Below are 18,603 nucleotides of genomic sequence, written 5' to 3' on the forward strand. Positions count from 1 at the left end.
AAACGGGGAGGGGCATTAATGATAGTATGCGCGATCATGGCGCTTCACTAAAAGGGTGCCCGTACAGACATCTAACTGCCCACTCTAACATGTGCAGTTGCACCCCAATCTTCGAGAAGTGCGAAATGATTGGAAGTTATCGGGAACAGCACGCGCAGGAAATCCTTGAGGCCTTTGCATATTCACAGCTGGCGACCCAAGCGTCAGTTCTTCGTTCCTCACGCTGTGAACAAAAGAACCGGTTTATCACCGTGGCTAACAGCTATCCTTCTTTTTTCTTTCTTTTATATCATTTTCATTGATGTTTTTATCTGAGTCTTTTGCAAATAAAACAGTTGGGTGCTAGTCGGCGCTCTGTCATGTGCTCTTGACTCGTTCGTCCTTTGTCGCGCCGTTTCAGTTTTATTTCAATGATGAACCAACCAGCCCCTTTAACCCACTGCTAAATATTGGTGAGTACTTATATAATAAATTTATCGCAGAATAATATCACGCAAGAGTAAAGAAATTTCTCCGTTATTTGGACTAAACTTTCGTTATTTAAATTAGAATATCCGCATTTAGTTCTTCTATACTACCTCCCTTTAAAAAAAAGTTGGCTCAATTATGGAGATATTGAACCCTTCGGCCATGTGGCTGTTTGGAAGCGTACATTCAACATAAACAAGAGCACATTTTGCAGATTAAAGAAGTTCTGCTCCCCGTCTCACCCTCTAATTAAGTGATAACTGCAGGTTTGCTGAATGTAATTGCCTAAATCAAAATCCACTGCTCACTTGCAATTATAGATAATACAACAGAAGAGTTTAGAATCGTATAACCCATTTAATGTAAACACAGCTTCTCATAACACTGCTATTTTGGTTGCTTTATTGTTTTTTTTCAGAAGCATAATAAAGAAGTTTGCATTTTCCAATGACTCTGCCGACACAAATACGTTCAGCAATCTATCGACTATGGTTTTACGTTCAACCTTTGTAGCCAAGTCATTCGGCAAGCCCACGTGTGGTATCCTGTGTTGACTTCTGGTTTCGGTTTTGGGTCTTTACATTAGGGCGCCAGTCAGCGCCAGACGCTGTAAGTTGCCTCCTGCTTCCCGTCGGAGAAATAAAAGAGCATTCTTTGTCTGGTCCTCGACTGAAGCAGTCCAGCTCTTTCTTGCGGCGCTGCGCGCCCCGGCCGTTTAGGCCTCATGCCGGAAACCTTTCGTCCGGCCGCCCCGTCGGAGCTACAACAAACTGGCGACGAGGTAAACCGCTCACTTTACTTTTTACGTCCCCTTGCCTTTCTACTTCTGCTGCTCCCCTGCTTCCGGCATGCTAGACGCTACGTCCACTTCGACGTCGTCCACCGCAACTCCCCCGCCTTTGTTCTCCGTGCCCAGAATGGCGTTCGCACCACCCATGCCGCCTTTCCTTGCATTACCCGGTGCTCCTTCGGTACCGTGGCTCACATGGAAACGTTCTTTTTGCGCGTTTCTTCAGGCGACCGAATGCGAAGCATTACAAGACGAGAGGAAGAAAGCCATTTTACTGAGTAATTTAGGCTTTGAGGGGCAGCGTCTCTACTACGACCTCGCGTCGCAAACTGACCAGACGGCCGCTACGTTCGAAGGCATTCTTCGCATCTTCGACCAGCACTACGAAGAAAGCTCCAATTCCCTGGTGCACCGCATTATCTTCCGGGACAGGAAGCAGCTACCTGGGGCAACCTTCCAGGACTTCGTCACCGCGCTACAAAGGCTAGCGCCTGCTTGTGCGTTCGGTGCTTGGCACGACGAGTCTCTTCGTGACCAAATCCTCCAAGGCGTCGCATCAAAAAGAGTACGAGAATGGCTACTATACGAAGGATCGTCCGTCACGCTCAAGAAAGCCGAGGAAATCGGACGAAGCGTGGAGCAAGTTGACAAGGAACTTCAAGTCTTCAGCAGCTCGTCTATTCAGCGCGTCTCGACGCAGCACCAAGATGGCGTCGCCAGCCATCTCCTTCCTTGCCCGGGCGCGCAAGGTGGCGGTCCCCGCCCCCCATCTCCCTCGACCCGGCGCCTTCAAGATGGCGATCAACGGCGTGGCGGACAGTCGCATCCTCGAGCGGCCGGCCAATGGGACACCCGGCCCGATCTCTGCGAAGCCAGTCGAGAATTCGAACCCCATTTCTACCGATGTGGTTCACCTCACCACATCGCATCCGATCCAGTCTGTCCGGCAAAGCACGTTACCTGCCGTGCGTGCGGAAAAGTGGGACATTACGCTTCGGTTTGCTGTTCGAGGAAGCGAACGCAGCGACAGCCTCTTGCTCGAATGCAGCTTGTTTCCGTTACCGCTGATACAGAATCAGCCTCTACAGTCCCGTTTGTGCTTACAATTCCAGCACCGGATTTTCGTCCGGCAACAATTCGCGCCGAAGTCCTCATTGCGAATACTACACTCAAGTTGCTCGTGGACAGAAGAGCTACAGTGTCGCTGATGAACAGCTCCCTATACGAAGAACATTTCAAGGTTTTTCCATTATCTCCTTCGAGTCTTCCACTCAAGAATTTTTCGCAGCAAGAAATTCTGCATTCAGGACGTTTCTCCATGTTCGTCAAGTATCGCAACAACGCTGCAGTAGTGACATTTCACGTCACGAACCAAGGCACTTCTCTTCTGGGCTTAGCTACCATTCAAGCTTTGGGCATTGACATTCAAGGGTCTTCGCTGACATGTCAAGTATCAGGACTTCCAGCTGACCAAAGCGTTCAGCCTCCGTCTTTTCCGCACAACGCTCAGAGTTCGCCCATCTGTTCTCAGGGCAATTAGGACTTGTAACGGACTCCGTCCACGACGTTCGTCTCAGACCTTCAGTGCAACCAGTCTCAGTGAAACTGCGTCCTCTACCTCTGGTTCTCCGGGAGCAAGTCTCCGCTGAGCTGCAACGCCTGGAATCAGCTGATGCCATCGAACGAGTAACTGCGTCTGAGTGGATTTCTTCGCTCGTCGTCGTTGGAAAGGACAATTCCATTCGACTTTGCGTCGATCTTCGAGACCCCAACAAGGCTATCATCATCGACGCCTTTCCACTACCGAGATCTGACGAACTGTTGCATCGACTCGCTGGTGCTACTGTCTTTATTCCTACTGGTACTCATTTACCTGCTGCAACCCCTTCTTTGCAACCACCTGACTCACCACCGCCATCTGGTTCACCCCGTGCAGAAAAGTCTCCTGAACGTCCGTGCGACGCTCTTCCCCTAGACACTGCCCCTGAAGGCACTCAGGTCTCTGACACACCTTCGAGACCTGGTACGAGTAACACATCTGCTGTTCCTCCTCTACAACCTGAACCAGTCCTCCGTAGGTCTACACGCCATAGGCAACCTCCGGAACGGTTTAAGGATTATGTTTCCAAGTAGCTTGTTGCCTTGGGTTACTGTCTATAGAGGTTTCAACCCTCCCGTGCGAATTCGGCTATTAACGCCAAAAGTATTTCCTTTCATGTTCGTTAGGTGAATAGGAAATATGTAGTATCCTTCAAATGGGGGGATTTCTGGCAGCATAAACGGTACTATACGCACGCTGTACTTACTGCTATACTGCAGATTTATCAGGGGATCCTAGCTGTAGGACCACTTTTCTTCATTTCTTAGCATCCCCGCAGAAGGGATACCATATATTTCTTGCAGCATAAACAAGTATGCACATTTTACTACGGTGCTGACCGCCATATTAATTCGTCTTTCATGCCAAAAAGTTTTTAACATAAAAAGTAGTTACCATTCTTACGGGGGGGGGGGGGTGGACTATATAGTGTAAAGTGCTTTTACGCACAATGCCAAATCCACGACAGCCACAGAGACTGTCTCGAGTCAGGCTCAGGGCGAATGAGCCACCCATCAGTGCTGTCCCAGGGGGCACACAGATGTTTGTTACTGTCTGCTTTCGTACTTTGTGAATTATGTGTTATCGGTGTGTGCAAGGCTGCATCTCATCGTCCTCCCAAGAAGGGTACTGAAACTGCAGAACTGGAGTGCCATAATTCATATTCAGTTTTTATGTTGAGCGTTTTTTTTAAATGGGGAAGCCGAAGATATCATTTTCTATTGTGTAAAGATGTCATCACTATTCATGTATGTTACAGTGCTAACATGTGTTCTTTGACTCGTGACTTACTTTTGTTGCGAGGAGAGCGAGTAGAGCATTTTTCCTTTCAAGAGACAGGTGATGTGATATCCTGTGTTGACTTCTGGTTTCGGTTTTGGGTCTTTACATTAAGGCGCCACTCAGTGCCAGACGCTGTAAGTTGCCTCCTGCTTCCCCTCGGAGAAATAAGAGTATTCTTTGTCTGGTCCTCGACTGAAGCAGTCCGGTTCTTTCTTGCGGCGCTGCGCGCCCCGGCCATTTAGGGCTCATGCCGTAAACCTTTCGTCCGGCCGCCCCGTCGGAACTACAACACCCCGGTCTTTCTTATGTTACCGCAAGTGTGAAAATCTAGCACCGCAGTGTCGCCATTTACATAACCAAAACTGTGCCATAACTTTTTACTTTCGTTTCTATATTTTTCTTGCAGATCTATATTTGTCGGGCAACTTTTAGCGAACCTTCATAACAACACTCTTGAAAAGATAGCTCTAAAACAGATGCAGTCATCGGTTTCTGTGTGGGATTTTTACGTCTTGATTGCACTTTTTAAACTGATTTACCAATTGATTTGATGGGGTCAAATGTATTGCAGTATTTCATTTCGTCCGGTCACAGTTTCTAATTACCCTTTCTACCTTTCTACAGTCTATATTGCATCCCGCCTAATTCATGTCATCTTCAAAAGAAATAACATCTGCCATAGTTAAGACTAAAATAGTTATGCTCCGCTTTTTTCTTTCTGTGTGCAAATGCAGCATTTATTTCGAAACGTGATCATCTCAACGCTATTTGATCAATACGCAATCTCGTGCGCAGTGAAGTTACCAGTTTTCCATTGATTAATTTGTCTGTTAGATGTACTAAACTATGAGCGCAAATTTAATCTACGCAATGAGCGACTGCCGGTTTTATTGGTTTCGAAATATCACTGTTTATGCCTCAAGCTATATTTACGTTATGACGAGCATATATGGTGAAGAATATAGACCATTAAGATAAAAACATTTTCAGATATGAATTAGGACCCCTCTACCCTGCGAATAGCAAGACAGACGCTTGAATACTGTAAAGGCCAACACTTACGCGGCAGGGAACTCAGCATATATTACTTATAATTTGCATTCGTTCCGAACAAATATAGAAATGCCACTGTCCTTCATGGGACTTTGAATGTCACTGAACACGTTCGAGAACATACATTACAGATTCAGGCTGAGTTATACTTATCTGTGTGATTATCGAGGATAGCTAAATATTTCACACATTGCTAAAGTACCCAGTGCTTCTGATACTTATGGTGTTTTAGTGTTCACGGTTTATAAATGGTGCGGCGCAGGTGTCATTTAGGCGTAACCTTATTTCTACCCATTTCGCGAATGAATTCAGCACAGTGGACTCGCCACAGTTATTCTTAACAGATCAGCTTGGCTAAAAGTTTTCTTCATGCCAGATTGTTTGGTGATCCTCACGAAGATCATTGCATTTAGCTCCATAAGAGCTTCAATGCCTTACCCTCAACTACTTCCTTTGTTTGCCAAAGTATTCTCCTCATTTCAGTCTTCAAAATCTCATTGACGAAAAAGTTTTCCTTAGTCAAGAATCTTAGATAACTAAACCATGTGCATCGTTTTGTTCTGGAAGTAAATTTGATAATTATGGGTGGTATTTTTCCTTGCCTAGCTGGGAGCCTATTAGCTGTATCAATACAATCGGCAGACAACGATGGGGTATCGAGTTTTCCTGCCGGTGATCTCAAAACTAACGTTATCGTCTTTCGCACATGCTTGCCAATAATGAATATTGATTTCGTTCGTTCTCGTAGTCCAGAAAACCATGATCCTCCTAATAAGGCCCCAAATCAACTATGCAGGGGATGTGAATGGAACAATGTACGGTAACTGCTTTAGAGTCTCTTTTATTTAAATGCAAGCTTAACTTACAAATGGTATTTGTGTAGCGCCGTTTAACGTACGTAGACTCGGCGCGCATATAAGGCATTGCCAACGTCAAAGTATTGTTCGAAATAATATTGACGTACTGGCCGTCCAAGGACATAGAACAAATAATTAAAGGCATACTGCAACGAAAGTTCGGCCAAATAGCCCATAATTGCTCAGCATATACTACCGTAGAATCTTTGCAAAGCCGTAGGGCTGGTAATTTTCTCATTTTCTGATTAGTAGCATTTAATTAGCGCTTAAGCAGTCGACCTTCGCACGTGGAGCTGAGTGTTGGCAATGCGGGTATGGCGAAAGTTTCAGAACCGAACACGACTGCTGATCTATGAGTTGGGCCTTGGCGACCAGGCGGGCCGCTCGATCAAGCTGAACAACTTGAAGGGTGTCTCTCTTGGCGTGCTTTCCCGTTTCACAAGTGATTTCAGGTGTTGCAAGCACACCGACGCGTTCCGGGGCCGCTGGGCACTCGAACCTGCACTTGAGCACGAGCGATGGCTGTGCAGTAGACAACACTGCATAGAGGAAGGCCGAAAACATCTTTCCTGTACCCTTTCCCAGTGCGCAATGGTGAAACACGCTGCAACAGGCAAGCTCGAAGCACACCGGCTAGCGTGCACAAAGCGTGTAAACTGCACCTGACGAACAAGCACAAGCTACATTTTACGAGTACAGTCACTTACCTATGCAAAGTGTTTTCGCCAAGCGCTTTCTCGGAATGCCTATACCTACTAAAGCTGCGATGGGGCACACATAACAAAGGTAAATTGTGTGCAGGGGCGTTAGTTACGCATATTTCCAAAGTCTACTAGCGGGCCTTAATTATAGGACCCAGCATATGACCACCCTCTGCATTCCTTGGCGAGACGCGTTCACTGCGCTGCTGTACGATGAAATCCTACTACACATTCTAATCCAAAGTTAATGTGAGGGGACCGAAATAAAAACACGTGCCATTACTTCAGCATTTTCGCCATTTCAATATCTCGGCTCTAAAGTTCCCGAAATTCGAGAAAAATTTCTTTATTTCCCTAAACCAGGCTTAAGATCGCTGGTTGTAGAGAAATTTCCCTAGAGTTGGTAGCGCTGCGTACCCACTTCTCCAATCGCTGCCTGCCACGCTGGAAACGCCGGACTTATCGAATGATCAGATCACTGCCATTGACTGTAGTAAAATGTAATAACTAGCTGAAGCTCGCTTCGGCCGGGCTAGAGGGAATAATGTGTACTACAATACGTTCCATAGTGTTCTAGCGCACTGTACAGGGGTCTAGCATACTTTAATATTTTAGTGAGCTGTGCAGGCGTCTGAACGGGCCCAGTTTGCCTGTGGACTTTCTGTGAAGTGCAAGTAAAGTCACAGCCAGACAGGCCGGACTCCGGCCCTGGTAAAGTTTCACCGATATCGCCTGGTGGCATCGCATTCCTGCATGGCTTCCCGCCGGATTTACACCATGGCCTCCGCGTCGCGTTCCCCTTCCTGACAAACGCAGCATGCGCTTCCGGCTGAAAGCAATTGAGACGCTGCGTGAGGAAGGCTGTCGTTCATCTACTTCGACGCGACCGATGTAGACACGCACAAAATGCGTCGAATGTGGTGCAGCGCCAGAAATATCTGCTCGAGAATATCGCACACGAATACAACTTACCTTTGCTCTTACAGTTGCATTGCGGAATTAGTTGGTATAGGGAAGCCGGGGAAGCATTTAGTAAGCATATCGTGCATGGGTAGGTCACCGTGGTCGTCAAATGTAGCTTGCGCAACTACGTCCAGTGCAGTTTACGCACGTAACGAGCGTTGGCTGGCTTGGGTCACGTTTCCCTGCGGCGGTGCGGTGCACGTATGCGATCTGAAATCCGAGACAGAAAAAATGTGTTCGTGCTCCCCCGGCGCAGTGTTGTGAACTAACTGCAGTCATCTCTCGAGTTCGAGTACATGTTCGAGCATGCGACGGCCACGGAACGCGTCGACATTTTTCGAACTGTCCAAAACACGTGCGGAACGAAACACATGCCAAGAGAGACACCTTTTGCCGTCCAGCTGATGAGCGGGCGAGATATCAGCACTGAGATCGCTACTGAGAGATCGTCAGTCATGTACGGTACTGAAACTTTCGCTATTCCCGCCGTAGTGGCTGGATTTCGACGCAGCCGAAATGCAAAAAGACCCATGATCGGTTGCATGCGGACACGTTAATGAACCCAAAGTTAGTCAACATTATTCAAGAATCGCCTAATACGGCGTGCGTCTTAGTGAGATCGCGGTGTTGGCACGTTAACCCCACAATTTCTTTTTGTTTACCTTCCGTCATATGCTCAACGTTACCGCTTACGGCCAAGTGCAGACAAAGTATGATCAGTCACTATTTAAAGGATTCTAATAAGAATAAGAGACAATTATCAACTCCATATCTTTGCAAAGATTACATTCATAGCATGTGCTAAGCATTGACTGGCAATTTAGTGCAAGTGAAATTCTCTTGCAGTTGACCTCTAACCATTTCCTCTGTTTATTCATTGCTGTAAATTTCTGTTCCGTGAAAGGTCAATGCGTCAACATTATTGTAAAGAACGTGGTTAATCTGGCAATGCCTTATACGAGCGCCTATTCCACGCACGTTCAACGCCGCGTCACAACCAGCAGCTCTAAAATTAGCTGCCATTTACAGAAAAGAGAGAGAGACAGAGGGAGAACGGAGGAAGGAAAGGCAGGAAGGTTAACCAGACTGAGTCCAGTTTGCTACCCTACACATGCGGAATGGCGAAAGGTTGTGAAAGACAGAGAGGGAGAAAGAAGGTGAGCCTACATTGCACTTTCACATGCAATACGTTAGGTGCAGGATGTCTACAGTCATGCACTCAGGTCTGTTGTCTTCAGGTAGTGAAGAAGCACTCAAATGGCTTTATAGGCTAATGAACTGTGAGGTCGGGCTCCCAAGATCTTTGCTTCCGTGAATGTCCTATCGTCCCGTCTATGCAAGGCACACTGGAGAGTGGCGTTGGTTATAAAAGCGAGAACAAGAGCAAAAAAAAGACAATCTAAACTAGTTACCGCCCATCGTCCCATTCCCATTGCCTGCTTAGTTGACTTGGTGCCTTAGTCTGGTGGACTATAGTTTACTGGACTTCGAGAAAAATATCAATATTCATGGTGGCAAAGGAAGTGCAAACGAAGACATCAATATTATTTTGACATCCCTAGCAGGAAAACTCGATATCACATCGCTGACTACTGACTGTTTTGATGCACCTCATATGCTTCAAGCTAAGGAAGGAAGGACACCGCCCATACTCATCAAATTTAAGTCTAAACACCATTCTTCACATGATTCTGCAAACGTAGAATCTTGATAAAGGAAAAAATTTCGTCATTGAGAATTTGACGACTGAAATGAGAAGACTACTGAGGCACGCAAGGGAACTTACTGAGGCTAACTCATTCATGTGTTTGTGGAGCAATGATGTGATGGTCTTTACTACGAACACAGAAAGACCTGGCGTGAAGAATACTGTTGGCAAGGCTGATATTTTGACTGGCTTAGGCTTGCTCACTGTGCTCAACTCGTTCATGTAATCGGTAAAATGAAGATTACACATAAAGGAAACCTCTGCTGCACCATTTATAGACCTGGCACATTATATCAAGAACATCAGAAAGCACTGCGCTCTTTAGTGACGTATTGGAATTCTTAGGCATCTTCGTAATGACATAGATAAGGATGACACAGTCCGAATCTGTAGCGTATGTTCGTAAAGGCTTTCTCTCAGATTCAATCTACAGTAAGGTTGGTAAAGGCCCTGACATTTATGTTTTTGATAGGAACAAGTGGTTACTGAAATTATTACATACGGAGATAACGTAAGCGTCAACCATGGCGTTTTTATTATTCAGGCCTAAACCAACTTTGCTGGTATTTGCAACGTACAGGGTTCTTATTTCATATTTAAATTGCTTTTATTTGAATTGTCTATTCCTCACCAGTCATGCTCGTCACAACATAATTACCACGGTAGTCATAATGATTATTATCGCTGTAAAACTTGCACGTAAAGGTGTACATGCTGAACACATTTGCGCCTATAAAGGGATTACACATTCCTAACTTCTTTATATACGTCTCTGAACAAACACCGATAAATATAAGAGAGCCGCCTTCTGGGACGCTGAGTTCACGTTACATAGGTTACACGATTCACAAATTCTCTACTCTACCATCCAGTATTGAAAGTGAGCTGTGGGTATTATTAACGCAATTCCACTTAACAAACACGTTATCACATAATAAGAGCGAAAGAAAAAAGTCACAATCTCTTTATCCTGCAAAATGACCCTCTTTAGTGAATCGATATTCCCAAACTACCGTAATCGCGAAGGGTTGAAGGATCTCAATAATTAGGTAAATAAGCTAAGATTAAATTGGGAAAGTAGAAAAAAAGTAATAATAGACCAATTGCATAATAAATGTGCTTCTGCATATCGCGGAGAAATTTCTTTACACTTGCATGATATTCTTCCGCAGAAAATTTGAAATCATAAGACCTTCCCAATAATGTTTTCAACCTAAAGTGCAATAGAACCACATGAAGAATGCAACTATTACGTATGCAGAAAAAGTGATAAATATATTATTTTGCTTGGGCCTTTTTGAGATTTGATTAGAACTTTGGGAACTGAAGAAGACAATGTTACGGAAACTAGAAAGTACCGCTTTGCAAGGTCATTAATCGGATTTTTAGTACAAATATTTCCATGCCATTTTCAAGTAGTTTTCATAGATAATACATACGCTGCTTCTACTTCATTTAGATATTATGTACTGCGAAGATGTACCTCTTTATTTGCCATTTACGTCAATGGCATTGCCAACATTCAATTGAATGCTGCAATATTTGAATATGCTGTTTACACTGCATCACTTATATTTCGCGAATGATATTCCACAGCCAAAAAACTACTTCAAGAAGAAGCGAAACGAGTGATTGCTTGGTAAAGTGCTAACCAAGATTACGAGTTGGGACCAGTGCCAGCAGAAGCTTAGAGATTTGTTCGGCAAGCCCGTCGGCCGTCAACGTGCTGCGAAGAAGGACCTTGGGACCCGTGTACAGACGTTCGCTGAATCTTACGTTGCGTATATCCAGGACGTCCTCGCCCTTTGCCGCAAGGTGGATAACAATATGGCAGAGGCAGACAAGGTCAGCCACGTTTTAAAAGGCATCGCGGACGACGCGTTTAACCTGCTTGTTTACAAGAACGTAACAACGGTCAATGAGATCCTTAACGAATGTCGCCGCTTTGAAGACGCGAAGAGTCGCCGCATAGTTCAACAGATTACGCGGCTACCCAATACCGCAGCTTCATCGACCTGCGAAGACATTTGTCCACCGCAGAGCCCAGCTCCTGCGAGAACGTCGTACGTATCGTTCGGCGAGAAATCGAAGCAACGTCTCCTGTCACGCCAGTGACGCAGAGCTTTGACGATTCCAGACCGCTTGTGTCTCTCATTCAGTTGGTAATTCGCCAAGAACTGGCCAATGTGGGTGTTCCGTCCATCTGCTCCGCTAGCTGTCCTGACTTTGCTTCGTCTGCTGCCTCTGCCCCTGTTCACCGGAGCCAATACGGTCAATATCCGGGCTATCGCAACCCGGCCGAATGGCGCACACATCACGATAGACCCATTTGCTTTTACTGTGGACGTGTGGGACACATATCTCGCCACTGTCGAAGTTCCTGGCCAGCCCACTCTCGACCAAGCTTTCCTGCCTACCGCCGCTCCCCACTGAATCCTCGCCCTCCATCACTCTCCACCGAGGTTGAAGACGCTCCTGACAGCGCTCGAGCCACCGTGACCAGCCACCGTGACTTTTCGAGGGAGACATGTTACCTGATCATGTCAAGGCTGGATACGTGAGACACCCGGCGTGTCTATAAGTGCTCCGAAAATTGCACTGTCACAAGTGCTTAAAGCTAGATCACGTCAGCGCTGTATGCACAGGACAGACGGCATGCCTCCACTGTGCCGGCAGCCATGATGTATTTTCATACATAGTAAAAGAAGTGAAGTGCTCAAACTGCGATGGACTCCACGAGGCCAATTCCAAGGATTGTCCTAAACAGAAAAAGTGATAAAAATACTGAACCAAATGAGCAAGCCAAGTATGCCCCCCCGGGAGCCGGCATAGTCACCGCAGCCCACAAGCTGTAGGTCCAAACAAGACCTACCGGGCCTCAATTCCGCAGATCCAGCAGAAGGTAGTTGAATCTCCAAGCCATTGCTTCAAGCCAGCCGCGCAAGTCGGGAATGGAACGTACGGTCGCGCTTACCACCACGCACATGGGTATTAGACTGTCAGGTTGAGCAAGGGCAGTGCAATCAGATGTCCCCATCGGACTCTGTCGTCAAAGCAATGCTGCGACAAATAATCGACGCCCTGCAGCCGCTACTGTGTGGTTTAAATACGTCCGTGGCGCTAAGAGCGGCATAAATCACGAAAGCTATAGGCAGTCTCCTAGTTACACTGCAGTAACTTCTACCTATATCCGGGAAGATGACTGTGCGTTGCAGAGAAGTGTAGACGTACGCGTTGCACAGAAACTGTGTTCAGTGCAGCCCTCATCATATACACCGGAACCACCACACTCTCCTTCTCTTCGTATCCTATCTCGGTTATTCCCCCAAACCGCTTCCCCCGCGTAGACTAGCAAGCTAGAGGCACTTCACTCAGGCTGACCTCTCCACCTCTCTGCCTATAAATGTTATCCCTCTCTCTTGCTTATCAGAAGCGGTCGCTCACATGCCAGCTCACTGCTTACAATTGGCAGCTTTACAAATAGGGAATGCAATGTTAGGGCACACGATCGGCAATGCGTGCAAGCAAACTAAAGCTAAGTCTAGGTTTTAGAATTTAATAGATGCCTTGGATACGCCATTTATAAAACTTTATACTGGGCTTCCACTGACGTCATCAAGGGCAATATATTGTTGAGTAGCCAACATGTTGAAAAGCTACCTTTATCACCATTTGCTTATCTTCAGCAACACAGTTGAAGTAGTAAATTGGACAACAATGCAGCGTCCTTGACGTCACGTCACTACTCCCTGTTAGGTATTAGAATTTCGGGTCTGCAGGTACGCAATGCTCAGCTAGGTGGTTTCATATACAAAGTGCCAGTTTTGAGCAGAACCGCAGAATTCATAAAACTGAAAAGAAGTTCTGGCCGTCAGTTCACAACTATACTGTCAATACTCGACATTAGAGTTAGTTATTGCTAGTTATAGTTATCGTTAGTTATTACTTCTCTGTCCAAAACCTCGAAGGAATTATTGTTAGTTATTGCTTCATTGTACAAAACCGAAGGCGTATTCACAGTGCGAAAGACTCACGCACGAAAAGACACGTGGCTAAGGCATAATTATTCCGAAGAATCTAGCCACAAACCTTTCTCATTAGTAAGGTATCTGCCTTGTTTTATGTATGTGGTTCTCCCACCGCAAGCACTGAGAAATAGCACGAGGATCTCGAATGCCCGCTCACCGAGCGGCTTGATGCATTGTTCGCAGCAGCCGCAGTCACTGGCGTGGGGCTCCATCGTCCCGTCGCATTCGCTGGCTTCGATCGGCTTGCACGTCACGTTCGAGCAGATGTTCGGAGTGCACAGACTATCTGCAGCACCAGGAGGTGCTACGTGCACCGACATGGCGTGTGCAAAAACAATGGCCAGGTTGGAGCAGCCCATTATCTGCAATGTGTAACAACTCCTATGCATCAGGTATAAAAATAAGGCCACTGAAGGTTCTAAAAGTTTGATAAAGAATTATGCAGATCCCAAGCTCTGGGGGAATAAATCGGTCTCTTCGATGTGCGTGCACTTCCGTTCGGCACTAGTTCTCTTGGAATACAGTGCAAGTGTAGCAGAGTGCCATGCGACCTCACAAAGTTCAAGTCCAGTACTTTCACTTGAGCTCCACGTTTATTACAACAATGAATATAGCGATGCAAGCCTTGTCGTCTGCTCGGCGTGTTTCGCGCGTTCCGCTCATTTGTTCACGGCGTTGGCTCCTGTGGTGACAGGCATTTTTTACTTGGTGTGGCTCCTCGCTGTTCGAGATATGTTTTCGTTTCAACTACACCGTTCTCAAAGCTTGAATCAAGTGCGCACAAGATTTGGCAATCTGGCAACCCTGTCACCAACTTAACGCTATCCTTTGCGGAAACACTTTAACTTTTCATATAACTAAATAGTCTGTAGTGTGATTTAAAAATTGGGCTAGTTGTTACAGATCCATCTTTTTTACAATACCCCTTCTATGCACAGGCAGGCGAAACAACACCGGCAAAGAGCTGGCAGTTTACCTTATTGCGCATAACTGTAGCCTTATACACATCACAGCGTCACTTACACATCACAGCGTCACGCCTTGCAACCCGCTCCTGCGCACACATGGACTGCAATCACAATCTCATGCCCAGAATCCCCTCCAAATCCCATAACTTCAAAACTGAAAAATTCATGGACGATTACGCTACTCGCTAATGCGAAATTTTAATGCAGCTCTATATGTGTTGTTCTTTCGCGATATATTGGCTGGCGCTGACAATCAGTTTCGTGCGGCACGTTTCAAACAGAGCAAAGTGTGACCCGACTGCTTCGCTAATCGATAGATCGCGAGAGGCAGGGCGTACGGTGACGCGCGGGCACGAATTCGCAGCCCGCGCCGCAGACAGACGCCCACTCATGCAGCGCATTCGTGAACGCACGATGTGCGGTACTCTGGCACCGTCTCTTAGCCATCATCGCCGCACAATTCCGACTTGTGCGCCACCACGAAATAATTCTCACGCTTTCGCCATATTCTGCTTATCTGCTTTCCGCCTCATGGTTCCCCGGTGCCCTCCTCCCCTGCTTTTCTCCTCGCGTCTCCCGCGGCGCTCCGCGTTCCCTTTCATCCTTCGCTGCGTTTGTCGGCTCGGTTACCAGGAGAAACGCCAATGCCGATGCTCGCCACAGGAACGGGCGCGCTAGAGCTGCGCCCTTAAGTGCTTCACAGGGCCCATATCAACGTTGCAAAATGTCACTTCGTTATCACATAAAGCAATCTCCTAGAAGACCATAGATCACGTAGTTACGGTAGCACCTCCTGTCAATTCCCATGCTGCCTAGTGGGCAGTTCTATATTGGACAAACCGAGCGTCACGTGAATGACCGTTTAAAGGAACATGCGCAAAAACTAAAGAAAAAGGAGGATAAGGGCGCATATTTGGTGGCTCATGTTAGCGCCTGTGGTTGTGACGCTCGATTTTCTGCGACTAGTATTCTGGGCACAGGAGCGGCAATGCCTCTTCCAGGCTAGCTCTTGAGGCCTATTTTATTAAGAAAAATAGAGATAGGTGTTTAAGTGAGCCTTCTAGCTCATTACTAGAAGCCGAATTTGACTTCTTGCGCAACCACCTTTGATGTGCATGTGCCTGTGATCTTCTGCTTGGCATGCGCATGCGTGACAAGAGGATATATATGTACTTTCCTTCCTTCCATTAAACAGTTGTGAGTAGCTCTTTTGCTTGTCCACCTTTATTGTTTGCGTGTTTTTATCGCGCTAAGTTACTACTTCAAATAAGTACGACCAACTCGCCCAACAATCTACGCTTCCAGTTTTCTGTTTGTTTGCGGTTGCACTTCGCGTTATAATAATAATACAGTGTGTTCTTTTTTTCTGATACCGAAAATCCCCCCTCGCGTTGTACTCCTGGTGGGATAACTACCTGCAAATATGGCCTATCGCATTTGGTGTAATGCACAGTTTAGCCGATGGTAGTGCATCACGTAATAAAGATGCTGGCCTATATGAAGTGGCTGTGCCTGTGACTGAATCCAAGATTTCTTTATATGCTCTGATGAAGTTAAGAAGAGCCTCGGTAAAGCTCATTTCTGGAAATAGGAACAAAGTATTGCACGAATACGTGACTACATCTGCTACAAAGAGTTGCCTAATCTAAATTTTTGAACGATTCATTGTTGTGAGGTACATCACTGGCAATCAGCTTCTTGAGAAAAATATGTAAAACCATAATGACCGAAACTCTGGGGATAGGCACCTACTGGATGCGCCGTATATACAGCGACGTTAAAATGGCTTGACTGCTTACTCACTGTCGAATACAGAAAGGAACAATGCAAGAGCTAAAGTACCTGCAGCTGCCAAGCTATATTTCTGCACACGTCAATAATTAATACGATCTCTGACAATTTGACGACTGCATTGATGACAAGCTTGCAAGATTTTCGTCCTGAGAAAAAAAACATGTGGTCTTTCACAAAAAGCTTCGGCATTGTGTTCTTTTTTTTTTCGCTTGAAGGATTCTTGGGACAATATTTTGTGGGAGTATTTTGTAAGCTTTTATTCATCGTTTCTTTTGCTCGATTTGAGCAAACGTACTTGCTGTAGTCTGTTTGGGAGGGGGGGAGGAGCTATATAAATGTACAGAACCGACGACACAATGCACCAAAATAGTTAGCGTATGTTTCTCTTTGTCTGCATGCCTGAAGAATTAATAAAAAAATCTGTGGCATTCCACTCTATGAAGGAGGAGGAACAGCGATGCTGTGTATGTGGGCCCTTTAATGGCGAACTTTCTATTGCCGTGCGTGAAACGCCGTGTGCACATAATTGGAATACAAGGCGCAACTAGTCGCTCCTCCACGATGTTAAGCCTCGGAAGATGATAAGGTACCGGGGGTTATACATACCCACGTATTGCTGCAAAACGTGGCAGTACACCTTTGACTAATGAATCCTGGCACGAAGAACAGACACGCACTTCACCGCACTCCGAGGGCACGCACTGCTTCACGGTAGCCAAGGCGATCGTGCGTTGTTCGACATTCCGCAGTGCAGTAATGGTTGTCAGGTCACTTGAAAAGCACAAGCGGTCACACACAGCAGAGACAACAAGATGTTGGTTTTCCACAACCTCCATCTGAAAAAAACCACGCGCAGGGCGAAGGAGAAGGACTGCGATAGACGACGTACACTGTGCGTTGTTTTTATCATAAATTACCAACTAGACCAAGCAACCGCCTTAGTTCCCTCTGAAACCTGGCCATTGCTTCGATGAAATGTTCCAAGTTTGCGGGATCGGGAGCACATGAGTGGTTCGCATTTGTTTCCGCCTCGCGGTAATGGCGAGCAGCACGCTTACGGGACCAACACTACGGGAGAGTACAAGGAAAGGAAAGGAGATATGCGAGCGCTTGGAACGCAGGCAATGAGAGGGCGGTGTGACGTAGACATGGCCGACGTGAACCAAAGCGTAGTATGTGTTCTTATTAACTTAATATCCGATACAGGTTGTACCTGCACGTAAGATAGTAAACTTATTTTTGCAATTTGGCGGAGTGCTTAAAGCCTGCTTCACCTCCACAGCGGGTATTCCCGGTATTCCACTATCTTCGGGATCGCCCAACCTATGCGTAGAAATTCTCCAGCTACATGTGCACGGCTTTTTTCATCTACACCACATTTTTTTTCAGAATTTTATCAATCTACAGGACATTTATCATCGGAACTTTGCCATATACAACTTCGCTGTGAAAATCGCAATTGCTTTCTAACCCTCTCTTGCCTTTGAGACATCACACCGTAATAATGGTTACGCCCTTAAGTGTGTTTTCTTGTGGCCTTTGTAACACCCTTAAGGTTACGGCATTCCAAAATTTATAAAGGCCGACAACAGAATTATAACTAGCCGTGCGATGACAAAATACGTAGTTCAGAAGTATGTAATCATTCTGACAGCCTTGGACGCACAAAAATATTCGACAAGAATATTTCACAGGGAGAGATATGAAACTCTCCTGTCAGGTATTTCCGTGTGCTCAAGGCTCACAGAAGGATTACATAGTTTTCAACTACGTCTCAAGTCTAGTTAGTGTAGTTGCCGACGTTAGAGAGACGTAAGAGTTAAATCGCAAATCTCCTTAGAGCTCCGTTGTCATTCTTTATAAATTTCGTAAGGCCCTAATGGTAAGGGTTGTTCCCAGTGCAGCAACAAGACTCCCTTAAAGGTGTAAACATTTCTACTGTTCATCATACATGTTCTGTGTACGCACGTTTAATGTTCAGTCCACGCGAAACAACTGCACGATTCTCTGAACGTTCTGTTAGGTGCCGAACATTCCGGGGCCTTGGTCTGAGCTGCGCTTCCACTTCCAAGCACAGTGCTTTGCTCAGCTGCACTTATCTGACACATCTGTAGATATCGACCATATCCTGCACTGAGCTAGCCAGGCTGTTAAGGTTGTATAATCAAGAAATGTTGAATCCGCATGAAGCATGTCAAGAAATTGGACCCTAAAACGAGGGCCACGGTAAGAGTGACGCAGGCACAGACGCTTATCAAAAGCGACAATTTTATTCAACTGCGAATTTTCGCTGCGACAGGGATCTGCACTCGACGGTATCCTATACGTGATTATTGCTCTGGCACAGCGCTAGATGGCGCCAACAGTCGAGAGCACGTAGCGAGATTTGGAA

At 46.1% G+C, this 18,603-nt stretch overlaps 1 pseudogene; it reads left to right on the forward strand.

Annotated features, from left to right (window-relative positions):
- Positions 1 to 17,359: 17,359 nt before the first annotated feature.
- Positions 17,360 to 17,538, forward strand: LOC142562611 (U2 spliceosomal RNA; annotated as a pseudogene).
- Positions 17,539 to 18,603: the final 1,065 nt, after the last annotated feature.

Source organism: Dermacentor variabilis, chromosome 10 (genome assembly GCF_050947875.1).
Source record: "Dermacentor variabilis isolate Ectoservices chromosome 10, ASM5094787v1, whole genome shotgun sequence".
In the NCBI taxonomy this organism is placed as follows: Eukaryota; Metazoa; Arthropoda; class Arachnida; order Ixodida; family Ixodidae; genus Dermacentor; species Dermacentor variabilis.